An 18,329-nucleotide genomic window follows, 5' to 3' on the forward strand; every position below is an offset into this window, starting at 1 on the left:
TCTTATCTATAAATAACTGGAAAAATACTTGGAAGGCAGCTCTGTTGACCATTCACTGATTCTTCTAAGAATTTTTTCTCAGTTTTGGCCAATGATTTTATGGAATACAGAAGTCTGCTTTGGTGGATTTCTGTTTTGTTTGTATCTACAATACTTTAAATTAATTTCTTTTCGTTTGCATGATTAGTAAAGTCTGATATAATCCTAGGCATTTCATAGATTTGGATGGTTGTTCTTCATGATATTTTCTGAGCTTCCTGGATGTATAATGATTGTCTAACATCAGAATTCAGGCATCCTTGCTTCAACTATTTATCTTTTCTTCCCCTCTCTCCTCTCTTCCTTGCACTTTTAATATTTTTATTTTGAATATGGTACACCTGCTATGGTGTCTTCATAGTTCTTTTCGTTCTTTTTCTTTTTTGTCGGCCGTGGGGCTTGAACTCTGGGCCTGGGCACTGTCCCTCAGCTCTTCAGCATAAGGTGAGCTCTCTGCCACTTAAGAGACAGCACCACTTCCAGGTTTCTGGTGGTTTATTGGAGATAAGAGTTTCACGGACTTTCCTGCCTGGGCTGGCTATGCACCACGATCCTCAGATTTCAGCCTCTAGAGTGGCTAGGATTACAGGCGTTTGCCACTGGCGCCCGGCTTCTTCACAGTTCTTGAGTTGTAGATTCTTTTTTGCTTGTTTGTTTTTGATCAGAGATTGGTACTTTAACTAAGTACCTCAAGATTTTGCTCATTGGCTAGCTCTCTATTGAGCTCTCTCCAACTAAATTATTCTGCCAACCCCAACCACTCTTCCTTTCTTTAGGCAGTCTATTTTCTCTATGATTTTTTTTTTCAGTTTGAGAACTGACATAGTCAAGGCTCCTCAATCTTTGTTCAACTGGGTCTAGTTTTACTAATATACCATCAAAGCCATCTTTATTTCTGTTACAGTGTTTTGAATTCTTTGATCTCCTTTTGATTTGGGGGTTTTCTACTTTTTCTGTTTACAATTATTATTTGTTTCTACATTTTATCTGCTTTTTCCTTGACCTGTGTTATAAAAATAATCATTGTTATTGTAAATACTTGGTCTGAGCTTTGAAGTTCATTATTAATATTTGGACACAATACATGGGAGAAAAAAATTGTCTCTAGTGATGACAGGATGAGATGGGAGAAGGAAGAAATATTGATAGTTTGGCTTTTAAGCTTCTGGCCTATTACTGAACTTTACCATTTTTTCTAAATTCCTCCAGCATTCAGTGGGACAATGAGAATACTGGAGTTGGAATTGAGATTTGTCTTCCCCTAGTTAAGTTATAACTATATGATATTTTCTTTAGGGAGAAGACCTTTTAGGAAAAACAAGTTATACTTAACTGGCTAATTTCTAAGTGTAAGAAGTCTGCTAAAATTTATGGATGTAAAATTACCAAAAGGTGAAGAACATTATACAACAATGTCAACCGGAATGGTAATATGTCAGTGTTGTCCACACTGAGTTTGCAGCAATTTTTCTATTAAAGTTAAGGTATTAATTCTACTCCTCTGAAAGTTCCTCTAGTAAGAGTTGATTTTAACTATTTTTCACATTTTTCTTATTCAGTGAAGAGTTCCACACTTCTTACATATTAGACCAGACTACAATTTGTAGTTCAGACTTAGAAGCAGTCAAAAGACGATCACTTACTGTAAGAAAGTAATTGAAACTTGCAAGTTTAATAATGTTGTGACACTGAAGTCAACATGAAACAACCCTACACTTTTTGTTGGTTTGAGGCTCCTTAATTACAGACTCTGTGCAACACACTGCCTCTGCAACCAATCACTTCCAGCTTCCATGTAAAACAGTGGTGGTCTGTGTGCTTTGAAAGTTTCTCTATGGGAGAATATTTAAGTTATGAAGTAAAAGCACAAAACCAATTGCATTCAGGTTGATATATACATATATATGCACATACATAGCAAAAATATGCTAACAAAATTTAAAAATAGGTGAGGGATTTGATCTCTAAATTGTCTCTAGACGAATTATTTAATTATTTTTACAGATAATGTTTATGATAAAGAAGGGATACAATGAGCCTAATTCTGCATGTAAACTTCTTAATACCTGGAGAAAATAAGAATGCCATAAATGATTTAGTGTCCTTTGCCTCCAGCCTAAATCTGAAAAAGAAGCCCAAACGTGAGAGGCATTTCCTACAGGAATACCATGTACTCTTATCTACGAAGAAATTGTGCAATCATTGTTGAAAATTATTGAGGAGAGCAGAGCACCTATGGCTCAAGCCTATAACCCTAACTATTCAGGCGGCTGAGAGCTGAGGGGGTTGCTATTCAAGCTAGCTTGGGCAACAAGTCAGTGAGACTCTTATTTCTAATTAAGCACAAAAAGGCCTTAAGGATCTGTGGCTCAAGTGGTACAGTGCTAGCTTTGAGAGAAAAAAAAGCAGCCTAGGGACAGCACTCTCACCACCATAAAAAGAAAAAAAGATAGGCAAAAATAAGGCCATCATTACCAAGACTTACACTAAGGATATAAAGGTTAGATGTAGTCAAGGCTTCATCATGAGGAAAGAGGAAAGGAAGGGGCACACAGTGCTTTATTTAGGCAGAAATGGTTCTACAGAGTTTCCATTGTCAGAGAGAGTTCAGATTAAATGGCCTAGCAATGATTTGAAACTACCTCAGCTATTAAGAAATATTTTTAAAAATAAATGCACAGAAATAATAGATGAAGAAATACTTTTGGAGACAAAGTATTCCCCAGGAAAGAGAATTTCTAAACAAATGCTTCACCTCACCAAGACAGTAGTAAAAAAAAAAAACAACTATGAACTGAGTTTAAAATGAAACAAATATTGCTGAATATATATATATATATATATATATATATATATATTATACATATTTTTTTGGGGGGTGGTCCAGTCGTGGGGCTTGAATTCTGGGCCTGGGTGTTATCCCTCTGCTCTTCAGCTCAAGGCTAGCGCTCTACCGCTTGAGCCACAGCACCACTTCAGGCTTTTTTCTTTTTGCTTTTGTGGTGCTCAGGAATCGAACCCCGGGCCTCATGCATGCAAGGCAAGCACTCTACTACTGAGCCACCTTCCCAGCCCCAAATATATATATTTTAACATAAATATGAGAGTACCTCTTTGTTTCTTACCTGAGAACATCTTTGGTCTTCCTGTTTGTGTTTAGAATCCTGTATAAATTATCATATCCCAGTGCATTTTAGCTGTAACTTCTGCATAACAGAGAGGACACGTGTCCTTTGTCATCTGAGATTGGTTTACCTCACTTAACATGATTTGTTCTAGTTTGATCCATTGTCCTCTAAATAACCTTATTTTATTCTTTCTCATGGCTAACAGATTTTTTCTTGAATAATGTCACCCTTCTCTTGCTTTTCCCCAGCCTCCCCCACTCACACAAGTTGTATAGTTCATTTCCAACATAGTGTCTGGTGTTCATCCTTTGTCCCACCATTTCTGTGCTCCTCCCTTACCTTCCCCAAAATGGATAAATTTACATGCAAGACAAAAGAGACAGAAAACAAAACAGTGACAAAGGAGAAAAAAAGATTAAAAAAAACTAAATAACAAAAACCTTGTTTCCATAACCTGGAGTTCATTTCAATAAATACCATTTTATAAAGTCATATACACATAGCTATTTAGCTTTTGTGATCCTCTCCTAAGATTATTCTCCTTTGGTCTCACTGGTTGAATATCTAGACCTGCATAATTTATCATGTACAAGTGTATTTTTTTGTCTTTTACCATCCAATGTGTTTAAAGAAACAAATCAGTTAATAAATGGGCTAAAGATTTAAAGAGACATTTCTCAGAAGAAGTAAGAATGGCCAGTAGACATAAGAAGAAATGTACAACATCTCTGCCCATAAAAGAAATGCAAATCAAAACAACATTGAGATTACACCTCACCCTAGTTAGAATGGCAATGATCAAGACAACTAATAATAGCAGATGCAGGTGGGGATGTAGTCAAAAGGGAACACCGCTACACTTTGGGTGGGAATGTAACTAGTTCAACCATTCTGGAAAGCAATCTGATATTCTTCAAAAGACTAAACATAGAGCTTCTCTATAACCCAGCAATTCCAATTCTGGGCATTTATCCAGTAGATCACAAATAAAGTCACACTAAAGCTACCATAGCAAAACCATGTTCACTGCAGTATTGTTTACCATAGTCAAGATATGGAGTCAAACTAAAGCTACCATAGCAAAACCATGTTCACTGCAGTATTGTTTACCATAGTCAAGATATGGAGTCAACACATCTGTCCCTCAATGGATGAATAGATCAAGAAAATAGGATGCTTCTCTAACAAAGAATGGTACTGTACTACTGGTAATGAAATGCAAAGAGTGTTTAAAAACATTATGTTAAGTGAAACAAGCCAGACCCAGAGAACCATACTTTTCAAGGTGTCCCTCATTTATTGTAACTAGCATGTTCCTATAATCTACAAGTAAATGTTGTTACTGTTAATCTGAAGTTAAAATTGCTTTCAACTGCTACTCTTTAAAATATACTTGTGGAAGTTCAGCTTATTTTGTGAATTCTTTTGGAACACTCAGAGTAAAACATACCCTTTATGAGAGTTGCTTTTCTATTCTTGGATTTTTCTCACTTTCATTGCCATTTATCACAATAAATGCACTTTGGCTTTAGTTCTTATCAGAAGAAAACACATAGGACACACATTTGCCTGTTTTTTGTAAAATAAATATGGTCAAAGTGATGTACAGAAGGGCTACAGTTACATAAATAAGGTTATAAGTACATTTCTTGTCAAACTTGTTACCCCTTCCCTCATTTTTCTCCTACTTTCCCTCCCTTCCAAGTTGTATAGATCATTTCCAACATATTGTCTTTTGTATGTCGCTGTTACATTGATTCTCCCTTGTCCTTGACCATTCTGTTGTTCCCATTCTCTTCCCTAATTCAAATAAGTGTATATACAAGTTGCAGGCTACCAAAATCAAATACAGTGACAACAGGGGATATACAATAGGAGAAAGTTCATCCAAAAGAAACAAAAAAAATCACATAGTGCAATAACAACAACGAAGAAAAACTCATTTCCATCTGTTAGACTTCATTTTGCTTAGCATCTTCTTATATATTCATATGTACATAGCTATTCAGCTATTCTACTCATCAGCTAAGGTTATCCTAGATGTATACTGATTATTGCAAGTGAGGGAAATCATAAGACCTCTGATATTTGGGTCTGGCTTATTTCAGCTAATATGGTTTTTTCCAAGTCTTTCCATTTCCTTACAAATGGGGTGGTGTCAATCTTTCTGATGGAAGTATAGAATTCCATTGTTCATATATACCAAATTTTTTTGATCCATTTGTGTGCTGAAGGACATCTGGGTTGTTAGTTCCATATCCTAGCTATGGTGAATAATGCTGTAATAAACATACTTTTTCTAGTAGCCTGTTTTGTCAATAAAACAAAATATTGTTTTTTTGACAGTGTCAATCCTGCTGCTTTGGATAGGTTCCATGAAAATATATTTCCATATTTTATTAATAGTAGTTCACAAATGGACATTATGTTAAAATGATTTTAACATTTTTAAGTTTCTGAGATGCTAGTACTATAATTTCATATAGATACATTTGTATAATAGCAGTCAAACTACTATTGTTTTATCAATCATAAATACATATAGTATCACAAAGTGCTATCCTGAAATGGAAGTTTATATTCTAATGTGTTATATTTTGTTATTGTTACTTGGTTATACCCAGAGAGAATAGTCAAAATACCACATCTGCAACACTCTGATATACTAGAGCATATTTGGGTAAACAAAAGAAACTGGGTAACTTGAATAAAATTTGTTTTCTGATTTAGTTCTTTATGTTAGCGATGGCATGCTTCTATCTTCTTTCACTTGTGTGTTCTTGGTGAATTTTCTAGACAAACATACTTAATGTGGAAGTGGAACTGTAGCTCAACTGATAGAGCATTTGGCTTGAGTTGAAGAGCTGAGGACAGCTCCCAGGCCCAGAGTTCAAGCCCTACTACTGACAAAAAAAACACACAAATGAATAAAAAACACCCCAAAATCATACTTAATAATTATGCCCAGAGCTTATTTAAATGTTATTTATATTTGCTTTCAAGAAATTATAACTTTTGTCATCATGGAAATTAAATCAAATATTGAAATATATATACATATATATATATACTATTGACTAAATAAAAACAATTTTATATAAATTTTATATTTCAATCAAGAAATCAAATCCTAGTTTTACTTAAACTTTCTTTTCATAAAACTAGATTTTAAGGATGAAAGCTCTCTTTGTAATTTCCTAATAGTACTTGAATCTATTCTAGATTAATCTGGAGCAGTTATATACCTTTTATACATAGCAGTTCATGTTTTAGACAGAACACTGACCACAGTAGCCAGACAAACCTAATAGGCAAACCCAAGACAAGCATGGGTCAATTCAGTCTCATTCAAACTTTTAGGGATAAAGAAATGAGACATTTTTCATTGGTAGAAATGTCATTATGTACCACAAAAGCATACACATATATGGTATGCATTTATCTATTAATACTCTGATTTACTATGCATAATAAAATTTCAGAATGTATGTTGATTGGATGAATGACACAAATAAATATATCACTGAAGTCACCCATTCGTCAATGATTTAAATGGAAAAACATTGAACTACACCAATTTAGGATAAGTCTCAAGATTATTTTAGTGCCCTACTCCAATATAAAGTATACTATCTTAACCCTATTTCCAATAGATTAAAATACACGGCAACAGAATTGCTCTTTCAAATTACTCTTGACTGTGTATGTTTATGATACATAACATGATTTGTAGAATATATAGAAAAGGAAATATTACTAAAGTAAATTCTATCATCTCAAATCATATCTATGGTACAATGTTATTCTATATAGCCCTCCTGAACTTGTTCATCATATGTATCTCCTCTTTTATATCTACTTGACTGAATGTACTTTTTAAAATCCTGCCAATACTTTTGGCCATTTTTCTCAAGGCATCCATTCAATAACATATGAGAAAGAAGCAATTGTATTTCTGGGCAGTCACATAGATGAGCAATCTCCTTCATCTTCATGCATTTCACAGGTTTAACCTGGCACTGGGTATGATTCTTAAAGTGGATGGAGTAGATGATAGATAAATGTATTGTTTTGTAAATATTTACCCCCCCCCCATTCAGAATAGCTAAGTATTAATATGAGGACGTTTTCCTTAACAATGTAAAGGTATTATTCCCTATGTCCTGTAATGGTGCTAATCTGCTTGGAACAATAAATACATGATATGTGCATACATGAGTGCAGCCTCTGGATTAGTACTGCTTAAAGAAAGGGGCTAATGCATCTTGATGCCATCAATATATGGAAGCAAAGTTGGTAAATAATATTTTTGTCCCTATCCAAAAGGTCTTAGTTTGAATTGTGGACTCAGTGTTGAAAACAGTAGAATTATATTAGCATATGAATTGTCTGCTGTATTTCGAGAACAAACACAACGGAGGACAAAAGGTACTATCCTGAGTTTATTATTACTTGACAAATGGAGATTCATTTGACAGATTCTAATCAGATGACCATCTCATCCTGGCACTGCTGCTGAAGCTGGAGGATGACATTTTATTAAATTCATATGCTGGTGAATTGTCAGCACTTATTTTGCTTGTATGTTTTGCAGCTTTCAGCATTATTGATCATGAAATTTTAATATAATGCTTGGAAATGTATGCCTGCCTTTCAAGAGCAGTCCTAGATTGACTGAAGCCTCAGTAGCCTCACCCTCAGAGAACAGTCCACATCATTTTGTCCTTTTCTTTCCAGTTTTCTCTCTTCTTAATCTTTCTTCATCAAGTTCCTCTTTATATTTTACTCCTAGAAACAAAGTACACTACTGAAAGAATACATATCTAGTTGGTTTGATTTTTAATACCCATGCTATTCTATATGAAAAATGTTGCTAACCAAGTCATTAATTCATTACTATTTGCCTCTATTTGAACAGTATATACTATACTACTTTTCCTTAGTAGCATATAATTTTATAGAACTAGTTGAAAGCAGATAATTAAAATGATCTACTAATTCATATAATTTACTTGATAATTGCTGGTAGTTCCATTTATATTTGAAAGGGATGGCATTTGATCAATTTTAATTTTTATATTAAGATTTATTTAGACTTAGCATGGCCTTATGTGATACCCTTTCCTTTAACACAGTGAAGTCATTTTTCTTTCCCTCCCTCCTATCCATGTGGATGCTGGCAGAAGAAGGCCGACAATCTTCTCTACCTTCATCAGTCTGATAATGAGATTGAAAGTCTGTTTGGTACATTGATTTTTTTTTCTCAACAACTTGATTACTGCAATTCCCTGTTAGCTGGCTGCTTTTCAACCACTATATCAAATTGCAATGTGTACAAAGCCAAACAGGAAGACTGGTGGTCTACCTTTGCATCATGAGGGGAAGCTGAAATCAGCTAAAATCTGTTCCTTTTATCACATGTGTAGGGGTATAATATGGACTGCAATGTCTCTTTCTTTAAAAAAGAAATACTATACTATTATAAAATATGTGTAAGGTCACCAAGTCAAAATAGCAAAGTAGAAACCTTTAAAAATAATAACTTGGTGCCCTATGTTTTAGTGGTTAATTTCAACTTTAATAAGTATGAAGATAAAAACCTAATTCCCAGTTGCACAGTAGAAACATCATGTAAGTGGAACTGTTCCAATGAGTGGAATCTGCCAGGGGTATTACTATGTACAGAAAATCACCACTCATTCCACATGATGAGTAAATTTTCATGAAAGATATAAATTTAAATAGTCACTATCTTAGAGAAAATTTGAGATACATACTATTCAAAAAACCTTTCAGAATTGGATTTTAAAATATTGGCCTCACAATATTATCTACTTCTATGCATACTTCTTATTCTAAACATAGTTAATATGATCTACTTTCATATATAATTATTGAAATATAAATAACTTTAAAGTGTTTTAAAGATGAAACCTGTTTAATGTCAAAATAAAATAACAAATTAAAGAAGAAACATTAAAATGTTTTCAAGTACTATACAAAGGAACAATACTTCCTCTACTTAGAGAATATTCTTGAAGGAAAACATAAATTGACTAAGAAAATCTAAATTCTAAAATATGTATAAGTTCACCAAGTCAAAATAGTCAAGAACAAACCTTTAAAAATCATAACTTGGTGCCCTATGTTTTAGTGGCTAATTTCAACGGTAATGAGTATGAAGATAAAAACCTAATTCTCAGTTGTACAGTAAAATCACCATGTAACTAGAACTGTTCCAGTGAGTGGAATCTGCCAGGGGCACTACTGTATACAGAAAATCACCTCTCATTTCACATGATGAGTACATTTTGATGAAGTATATAAATTTAAATAAGTCACTATCTTAGAGAAAAATTGAGATACATTTCCTAGAATATATACTGTTAAGAAACATAGGAAACATTTATATACTTAGAACATATTTGAAATGTGTGAAAGCTAAGTAACTACTAGGTCATTGCCAAATTCATAAATACACAAGTTCATAATTTCTTTTTTTTCTTTTTTCTTTTTGGCAAGTCCACTTTTATTTTCACAAGGGTTAGGACAAAATTAAATTATATTTGAAAATATTCTTTTTTATTTTTATTTTTTTATTGTGAAAATACTGTACAGAGAGGTTACAATTACATGGGCAAGATAATGAGTACATTTCTTATCAAGCATTGTAGCCTCCTCCTTTGTTTCCCCTTCCCATCCCTTCCTATCCTCCTACCCCTCCCACCCAATTCTCCCCACACCCCCCACCAAAGTTGCAAATGTTTTTTTTTTCTTTCATGCGATTGTTTCTAACACATTTATAAGATTACTTCTTTGTTGCTTTGTATGTCCCTCCCCCACAGTATAACCCCTGCTTTCACTGTAGTTGATGTCGGTATAATTTGTGGAGGGGAAGGGGAAAAACAAGTCGTTTAAATAGGGATACAGGTGGACCCATTGCAACAATGAAAAGTACAAGTCGTTATGTCGAACACAAGTTCATAATTTCTACACTGTAATTGTGTAAGAATTCTAGCAACAAAAATTTTATTTCTCTTATTTATCTGTTTGTTATTTCTTTTGTTAAGTTCCTCTTTTTACTATGTAGGCAGTGTATTTGTACTGAAAAGAGAAGTAAATTTTTTAATTGTTTCGACTATTAAAAATTTACTACTGTGATCAAAACCTCTTACACTAAAAATTTTTGCTAACAAAAGGTGTTGCTTTAACCAGGCACCAGTGGCTTGTGCCTCTAATCCTAGCTCCTCAGGAGATTGAGATCTGAGGATTGCAGTTCAAAGCCAGCTGGGGCAGGAAAGTCCAGGAGACTCTTTACTCCAACTAATGACAGAACTTAAGTGGTAATGTGCTAGCCTTGAGCAAAAAGGACCTTAGTGAGAGTGCCAGGCCCAGATTGTTAAGGACCAGTACAGGCAGAATAATAAACAGAGGGGGGGGGGAGAAAGAAGGAAATAAAAAGAAAGAAAGGAAGAGGGAAAGAAGGAAGGAAGGAAGAAAGGAAGGAAGAAAGGAAGGAAGGAAGGAAGGAAAGAAGGAAGGAAGGGAGGAAGGAAGGAAGGAGGGAAGGAGGGAAGGAGGGAAGGAGGGAAGGAAGGAAAGTGTTGCTCTAAATCTCAGATGGTATTACAAAGAATTATAGTCTCCTGTTATTCTTGAAGATGCTGAAGCTTCCTTCTGTAGACTTTTTATGGCAAAACAAAATCATCTGCATATGATTTTGATTTCTTCTGAATTCTTGCTAGTTTGACATAAAACTCTAAGTGTAGTTTTATTTGTTTTTTTTTCATTTTCTTGAGCTCTTAATTTTGTATTTAACTCTGAAATCTCCATCTCCTTTTTCTTCATTAGTTCTTTGTCTTTTTCTTGATTTAATTCAGTTTATTTTCCTTTCAAATCCAGATAAAGCTTGCTTGTTTCTATTTTATGTACCTCTTCTTTGGCAGTTTTTTGTATTCTTTTATTGTTGTTTTGTTTTTGTTTTTGTTTTTGCCAGTCCTTGGGCTTGAACTCTGGCTTGGGCGTTAGCCTAGAGTTTCTGTCAAGGCTAGTGCTCTACCACTTGAGTCACAGTCTTTTCTGAGTAGTTTATTGGAGATAAGAGTCTCACAGACTTTGCTGCCTGGGCTGGCTTCAAACCAGGATCCTCAGATATCAGTTTCCTGAGTAGCTAGGATAACAGGCATGAGCCTACCAACACTCAGGCTTCATTGGTTTTCATTTCACTTAGAATTTCAGAAATATTATTCTTATATTCCTGTTCATGAGATTGTATCTTTTCTTTCATAAGATCAGCATTTCTTTTTAGTTTTTCATTTTCACCTTTCAAATTGTGTTGCTATTCAATGATCTGTTGTACCCCTTCTATCATCTTATGAAGAGCAGTGCATTCTTTTCTATGTGGGAGAAGTTATTTATCATTTTTGTCGATACACATTGCAAATCTTTTTAATACATCCTTCACTGCTTTGACTCATAACTGCTCCAGATTCTCAGTCCTTTTAATCCCTGCTTCTTCGTTCTCCCGACCCTCCCTCCCTCTCTTTCCTTTCTTTTTATTTCCTAAATAATTTGACAGCCAACTGGATGGAATCTAAACTAATTTGGCAGAAAAATCTGACCTAAACAGAATGTGGCTGCTTATTGGCACCTATTTATCCCAATTTGTTATGTGGCTGTTTACTGTTTACTGTTTACTTAGAGACAACAGCCATACGTTTTGCTACAAAAAATTAACAATTTTATTACTGTTTTTCTAGAGATTGGATTATAATGTAATCAATAGTACTAATACTATACTACGTTTCTCAACATACCTGTATAAACAGTGCTAAGATTTAATATATTTTTGTTTCTAAGGGTTTTAGATAAAGAACCATGGACTTTCATAGTATTACTAGAATTTTATACTATTTTTTGGTTTTCATTCAATTTTTTATAAAACATATATTATGCACTATTCATGTTCTTAGTTTTCTCTATAGTGCATTCTTTTCTTTTTATATATAGTTTGTGAAATGTGGTATAAAATAGTTTTCTTCAGGGTTGCTTAATAAAGATAGAACCTACAAAATGTGATCTTCCTCAAAGCTTACCATATATGAGTATCCGCTTAGATTTGGTTAGTTCCTTGGTACATAATAGTATTTAGAAATATTTACTGAATAAGCACATGATTAAATGACTGAATAAAAACTAAAGAATACCAGGAAAATGGATTTTATAAGTGTGTTTCCAATGTTCTATTTCAGGTTTTAGTCCAATGATAAATAATTTTATAAACTTGAATGCTATTTTTGTTTTTTCCCTCAGTCTTAGGATGGAAGCTCAAGTCACTGATATTATACTTAAAGATATGTGAATGAGAATTGGATGTTTATAATTTGGTGAGTAGAACTTTAAAAATGAGATCTATCAAATTGCTTTCTTTCTAGGATTCTATTTAGAATTCCAGTTTTTTTAAAAAAATGAAACAAATTAACTATAAAATGCTAGACCATTGTTTAATGTGGCATTGAATGAAACTGAGAACCCATTGTTTTTTGATTTACAGTAGTAATATTATTATTTATACCAAACAATAATCCCCATGAGCCAAGAAAAGCACTATATTATCTTTTTTTTCTTTTCATATACTAATCTGCCTTTATGAAAAAGCTAACTTTTAAATGATAAGTATTGATAAAACAATAGCCATCATGAAATCAATACTGTGTGCCAGGTACTATATACACATATTTTTCACACATTCCTTGAAAATATTTGTAAAGTAAGTACTAGAGATGTCATTCTATGGGGCCAGGAAATGAAACAGTGAGTGAAATAATTCATTTTAAATCTTGACTTCAGTAAATGACAGAGCTGAAAATCCAGACTTGATGATTTCAAAGTCACTCCTTCAACAATAAAGAATATTATATTCTATATATATATAACCTCCTCTGAGAAATATGTTAGGATCTAAATTTATCTTTCATACATACATGTTTTTGAAATAGACTACAGTATATAAAGTATCTTACAGAGAAAGTACAAGGAAAACAGTAATCATTTGTATCAGGTGAGAAGATACCATTCCTATGAAAACATGAAATATACCTAATGAAAAGAATCACCAGTCTGAATAATAAAATCACTAAGCATAAAATTGTATTCATTTGCTGGCAAGTGGTATGAACATAAGAAAAATATCTTCTCAACACACAGTTGTTTTCACAGAACTTTACAAATATTCTAAGCTCTATAAGAAGAAAATAATCATGATCATTGATTTTAAACAAAATATATCATGTACAATTTGCACTAAGTGAACTTTATATCAATTATCTTATTTAATCCTCAAGTTGGTCTAGATGTCTCTATTTGTAATATTGATTGATATACCCAGTAAGAATTTCCTCCATTCTTTTATAGGATCTAATTAACTAGCACGCTCATGCTCATTTTCATTGACCTTCCATCAAGTCAGCTAGCATAAACTCAAATTCCATAGCAAGATATTCTGAATGGCCTCTGAGTGACAAACTGTCATGAAGACATGACATGATAACACCATGGTAGGTTCATGGTGTGCATGCTTCCCCAAGTTCTAGCATCATATCATTTAATTAATTAATTTCTTTATTTTGGTGCAAATTCTGTTGCTTGATCTTGGGACCTGCGTCTGTTCCTGAGCCATTTTGCTCAGGGTTAGTCCTCTAATCCTTGAGCCACAGCTACATATCTAGCATTTTGGTGGTTAATTAGAGGTGAGATTTATGGTCTTTCCTACCAGGCCTGGCTTTAAACCAGGATCCTCAAATCTCAGATTCCTAAATAGCTAGGATTACAGGCATGAGGCACTGGCTCTCAGCTGGATCTATCTTTTTAACCCCAAATATGTTCCGAACCATCTTTGCATGATATTCTAAAAGAAAAATCTAACATTAAAAAATTATCATTGTTTTTCCTTTCTTTTGTCTTAATATATATTTTTGTTGTAAAGATACTGTACAGAGAGGTTACAGTTACATGAACAAGGTAATGAGTCCAATGCTTGATATTAAATGGGCTCTAACAATTTTTTGTCAACATGATACTCACTCGGCTTTAACATAATGATTTTGCCAACACTCTGAGTACTTGGTTTTATTGGCGGTGACCCTAGCATGTAACCATTTCCTTTTTTTCTGCTTTTCTTCTCACTTCCTTCTACTTCTTGTCAGAAAACTCAAAAAACTTTTCAAGCATTATCTATAGCCTTTGTTTTGTAAAGTATATGTTTTCATTATGGAACTCAATAAGTTTAATGCAAAGTATTTGATTTAATTGGAGTTCAGTTAAGTATGTCTTTGATCAACCTTATTAATCAAGATGTGTGTATGTATTTGAAGAGAGAAGGCAGCTGGAGGTCAATGGGAAATCACATTCCTCAAAGTGTGATACTGGCTTAGGTTAATGGTGTTCTCATGAGTTCTACAAAATGATTTTAAAACCTCAAGAGTGAAAGGTCAGAGAATCAAGGAGTGTCACATAAACCACTATGGCCATGTCCTCAGACTCTAATGGTAAATGGTCCTCCTGGCTTTTGTAATAAATTACATTGAGCAATGTAACACAATACTCACTAGCTTTTCAAACTGGCAAGTCTTCCTCTACAAAGCCACAGCAATTGATTAATAAAAAATAAGCAAAAGACTATAAAACAATACACAATTGTTTTCAAAAGAGATTTTGTAGAAATACAAGTCTTATTTATACAGAATGCAGTTTATACTGAAATGCATTTATTTGGAACAAATGTCTAAGAAGGGGATTTTATGCACACAGTTCTTCCCTGAGATTACTTATGAAACTTAGACACCTTAATAAAAGGCCAAATAGCTATCATCCACAAATAATTCAGCCAGAAAAAAAATGTTTTATATATAATATTTAATATGAATGAATTAATATGAATATACATATATTTATATATTCATACTACCCTGGTGCTTGAACTCAGAGCCTGGGCACTGACTCTGAGCTTTTATGCTCAAGGCTACTGCTCTATCATTTGAGCCATGCCTCCACTTTTGGCATTTGAGTGGTTCACTGAAGATAAAATCTTACAGACTTTCCTGCCCAGGCTGGCTTCAAACCCCCATCCTCACCTTTCAGCCCCCAAAGTAGCTAGGATTTCTTGAAAGAGCCACCAATTCCTGGCTACATTTGTATTTTTAAACAATTTTTTTCAATATTTGCTTGGATAAATAAAATTTTATGTTAAAGAACTATACCATCTCTAAAGTATTCTAATTAACTATTTTTAAGTATATAAGAAAATATTTGATGTCTGTCATTTAATTAGTGCTCTAAAATATGGATTAGTTATAGTAAATCAAGTTTTAAGTATTAGAGTGAATTATAAACTTTATCCACAGCTAGTCCTTCCTTCTTGCTCTTGTTCGCTTAAACACAAGTTAATTAAACCAAATTAATAGTGACATTGTAATCATTAGCAGAATAAATAATAATTTACCCATATGATTCATGAAACCCTTATGACAGTTTTAAGTCATTTAAGTTCTAAATAAGTTTAGATCCTTATACTTGAGGGAGATGGAGAAAAACTTATTTATTGATCTTATTAAATATGTATAGCCTGTTTTTTCTTAATCACTCACTTTATCCTAGAGTGGAATTAAAATTATCCTAAAGTAACAGTTCCAACTAGCATACATTTATGTTTTCACAGCTTTGTGGAGTAAGGAACTATATATAACAAACTAAACAATATTTGCTATGTACAATTTGATCACTTAGGGTAGAAGCAAAAATGATATCAACAGCACAATAAGTCTGTTAAAATAAAGGCATGGTTATCACCTACATAGCTATCTTCAATCTCTTTACCTGCTTTTTTTGTAAGAATACTCAACATGAGTCTTTCATCTTAATTGACAGCTCATAGCTCTCAAGTTGCATCAGGATCTACTTTAGTACTCTAAGCTAAAGTTCTTCCAGAAACAGCTTATAAACAATGAAAGAATGTCCATGGTAGACAGACTCAGTTTCCTCTTGGGTAGCAACCATACCACAGGTGAGCAAGGAGATACAATACTAACAGCATTTTACTCAAAATATATCTTTTAACAGGCTGTTTACTTCAGAGATCATGGTCAGGGTGTTTCCTTTCTAATGTGCATCTTATTTCTGACAATGCCTTCTGATCTTTCTGCCTACCTTTCCTGTTTTCACCAATGTACTCCTCAATAAATTTTCCACTTCCTAACTTTCTTTTGCCATCAGCTTCTTAAGAACCCAGTATTTTTTACTTTTTTGTTTGTAAAAATAGTGTACAGAGGAGTTACAGTTACATGAGTAAGGCAAAGAGTACATTTCCTATCTAGCATTGCTATCTCCTCCTTTTTTTTCCCCATACCATCCCTTCCCTCTCCACCTCTCCAACTCCTGCCTCTCTCCCCCAACAAGTTGTAAAGTTTCTTTTTCAACTTAGTGTCTTGTCTATCTCATTGTTACAATGGGTCAACCTGTATCTCTTTTTAAACATTTTGTTTTTCCCCTTTCTCTCCCCAAATAAGAAAAGTGTATATACCAGATGTAGTGCACATGGAGGCTTAACAACACACTGTTGAATCACCAGTGGGTCACGGAAGAGATTAGAAAGGAAATTCAAATGTTCATGATATTCAACAAAAAAGCACACACAAATTACCAGCTCCTCTGGGACACAGCAAAGGCAGTATTCAGAGGCAAGTTTATAGCTCTGAGTTCCTACATAAACAAATTAGAGAGATCTGAAACCAACAACTTAATAAGACTTCCAAAGCACCTTGAAAGAGAGCAGCAAGATAAACCCCAATCCAGTAGGCAGAAACAAATGAATAAAATTAAATTAGAATTAAATGAATTAGATTCCAAAAAAATAGGAAAAAACCATTATTTTTAAAAATTATTTTAAAAATATCTAACTCATTGGTCCTAGGTTCCATTATTTATTAAGGGCAATATTCAAAGCATTTTTACTTGTAAGGATGTTCTCCTTAAAAAATTAACAGAACACAATGCTCAATAGGAAATGAACTCATTACCTTGCTTATGTAACTGTAACCCTTCTGTACAGCATTTTTTACAATAAAAATGAACAAAAATTAACAGAATAATACATGACAAAGATATATTTTAAAAGAAACATATGGTGTTTTATTGCTGTTACACATACAGTAAGAATGTTCTGTGAATATTTAAATGGACAAGTCAGTCAGTTGTGTGGAAAAATAAGAGCAGTCCTCATAAAACCCATGCTGGCTGATCTGAGTATCAAGAAGAAATGAGATTTGATTTACAGAAAGTTAGAGCAGGATCAGTATGAGAAGTGGACACAAATGCAGATTTTTTTTCACACACCCAGACTCATAAAACTAAACAGATTAGATTGTGCTTCTTATTTATTTGTACATAAAATTGTACCCTTCAGTAGTTTCAAAGTAATTACTTTTCATTCAGAATAAAACTAAAAATGTAGAGGATCAGAGGAAAGAGCGAAAGAGACATCACTGGGTTTGCAACATGACTGTCTGTCTTCCATTGTGTAGCTCTGGTCTCCTTGACAGCATTATTGTGTTTTTACATTGTGTTTTCCTGCTGTCAGGAAGCTGGAACTGGCTTACAGATCTCTTTGGAAAGCACTTCAACCTGTACAGAAGAACCACTGAATGGTGTTCTTGGCATAATTGTCCTGCATTTCCCCAATCAGACCATGTTCTTACAAATATCCAACATTTGACTTGCTACTCTTGATATAATTTGTTTTTGAGGGATAAATACATATTGAAATGTCTCCATTTTCACTTGGGTAAATCTGCTTATCATGCTATATTCAATTAGCATCATCTTCCATGAGTGAAGATGTCATTTCTCAGAAAAAGGCAAAAGTTTCTTCTGTATATTCTTTTTTTAAATTTTATTTTATTGTAAAGTTGCTGTACAGAGGGGTTTCCTTTACATGAGTAAGATAATATCAAACATTGTTAGCCTTTGTGGAAAAATTAACAAATACAACTACTCCTGATAATTTTGTTTTTGATTGTATGCTTTTCCTATTTTACTAGCTATTCAGACTACTTTTACTTTTCCTCTATGCTTACCGTGTAAAAGGCCAAATATTTGTACCTTCTAAAG

General features: G+C 33.5%; 1 pseudogene; it reads right to left on the minus strand.

The window, feature by feature from the left end:
* Positions 1 to 1,780: 1,780 nt before the first annotated feature.
* The window catches only part of LOC138820645 (coiled-coil domain-containing protein 152-like), a 37,745-nt pseudogene continuing 21,196 nt past the window's right edge, over positions 1,781 to 18,329 (minus strand).

The sequence above is a fragment of the Dipodomys merriami genome, unplaced genomic scaffold (genome assembly GCF_024711535.1).
Source record: "Dipodomys merriami isolate MVZ:Mamm:240054 unplaced genomic scaffold, mDipMer1.0.p SCAF_9, whole genome shotgun sequence".
NCBI lineage: Eukaryota > Metazoa > Chordata > Mammalia > Rodentia > Heteromyidae > Dipodomys > Dipodomys merriami.